This window comes from Balaenoptera acutorostrata, chromosome 2 (genome assembly GCF_949987535.1).
Source record: "Balaenoptera acutorostrata chromosome 2, mBalAcu1.1, whole genome shotgun sequence".
Classification (NCBI taxonomy): domain Eukaryota; kingdom Metazoa; phylum Chordata; class Mammalia; order Artiodactyla; family Balaenopteridae; genus Balaenoptera; species Balaenoptera acutorostrata.
Window position 1 is genome coordinate 103,847,924 of NC_080065.1, and position 2,187 is coordinate 103,850,110.

The window sequence follows — 2,187 nt, forward strand, 5'->3', positions numbered from 1 at the left end:
GCAGAGGGGAAGCTCTACCTAACATCTGGCTTGGCCCTACCCCTCCATCTCCAGCCCCACCCCCTACCAAGATGACAGCTGCCAGCACACCTTGAGAAAACACATAAGTTGTGCTCACATCAAATCCAGCTCCCCCATCAATGCCACTGGGCACATGCCGACTGTATAGGGACATGCCCACAAAAGAACACCCCTTCAAGACCACCATAGGTAACTATTTCACCAAATTTCAATAGATAAAGAAATAGATAAGCAAAATGAAAAGACAGAGGAATCTGTTTCCACTGAAAGAGCAAGAGAAAACTCCTGAAAAAAACAACTAATGAAATAGAAATAAACAATTTACCAGATAAAGAATTCAAAGCATTAGTAATAAGAATGCTAACTGAATTATGGAAAAGAATAGCTGAATACAGTGAGAGTTTTAACAAGGAGCTAGAAAATTCTAAAAAGAACCAATCAGAACTGAAGAATACAACAACTGAAAAGAAAAACACACTAAAAGGAATTAACAGCACACTAGGTGATACAGAAGAACACATAAGTGATCTGGAAGATAGAAAATGGAAATCACCCAATCAGAACAGCAAAAAGAAAAAAGATGAGAACATTTTAAAGGATCTTTGGGGTAACATCATGCATACCAACTTTCCATTATAGGGATCCCAGAAGGAGAAGAAAGGGAGAAGGGGGTAAAAATATATTTAATGAAATTATGGCTGAAAATTTCCCAAGTCTGAAGAAGGAAACAGATAGCCAGGTACAAGAAACACAGAGGGTCCCAAACAAGATGAATCCAAACAGACCCGCACCAAGACATATCCTAATAAAAATGGCAAAACTTAAAGAGAGAATTCTAGAGGCAGCAAAAGAAAAACAAAGAGCATATACAAGGGAATGCCCATAAGGCTATCAGCTGATTGTTCTGCAGAAACTTTGCAGGCCAGAAGGGAGTGGCATGGTATATTTAAAGTGCTGAAAGGGAAAAACCTACAACTTAGGATACTCTGCCCAGCAAGATTATCCTTCAGAATTGAAGGGGAGATAAAGAACTTCTTGGATAGGCATCAATACTAAAGCAACCCTAAAAGAAATGTTAAAGGGTCTTCTCTAAGTGGAAAAGAAAAAGCTATAACAAGAATTAAGTATACAGAAAAGAAAAAATCCCATTAGTAAAGGCAAATATATAGGGAAGGCAAGGCTGAGGCTCAACCACTTAAATAAGCTAGTACAACGACTAAAACAAAAAAAATTGTAAAACCAAGTATAACTACAATAATCAGTAAAGGGATAAACATGAAGATGTAAACTATGACATCAAAAACACAAAGTATGGGGGCTTCCCTGGTGGCGCAGTGGTTGAGAATCTGCCTGCCAATGCAGGGGACACGGGTTCAAGGCCTGGTCTGGGAAGATCCCACATGCCGCGGAGCAGCTGGGCCCATGAGCCACAGTTACTGAGCCTGCGCGTCTGGAGCCTGTGCTCCGCAACAAGAGAGGCCTGCGCACCACGATGAAGAGTGGCCCCCGCTTGCCACAACTAGAGAAAGCCCTTGCACAGAAACAAAGACCCAACACAGCCATAAAAATTAATTAATTAAAAAAAAACCAAAAAACACAAAGTATGGGGGAAGCGAGTAAAAAATGTAGAGCTTTTAAAATGTGTTTGAACTTAAGGGACTACCTGGTTTAAAACAAATAAACACAGTCATAAATCAACATCTATGAGCCCCATGGTAACCACAAATCAAAAATCTACAACAGATACCCAAAAACAAAAGAGAAAGGAACACAAGCAAAAGAAAAGCATGAAACCACAAAGGAAAAACTAAAAGAAGAAGAAAAAAACAGCGAAGAACTACAAAAACAACCAGAAACAAGTAACACTAACACTGAAACAGAACTATTCAGCATTAAGCAATACGAATTTTTTTTAATTAAAATCTCAAAAAAAATTAAAGTACAATTCTAGCTATTTGCTGACCTCTACATTATATAATGTGAAATGAAAAAGACTTTTTTTTTATTTTACCACCTTACATGGTCAGTATATAATTAATATTCTGACATCAGAGTAGCAACATAAAACAAACATATCAAAGTAAAGTGAAAAGATAATGAGAAGATTTACTGAACAAGTAAGATATTATTGAGAAAAATAAACTGATTATTAAGACAGCCTTGGTT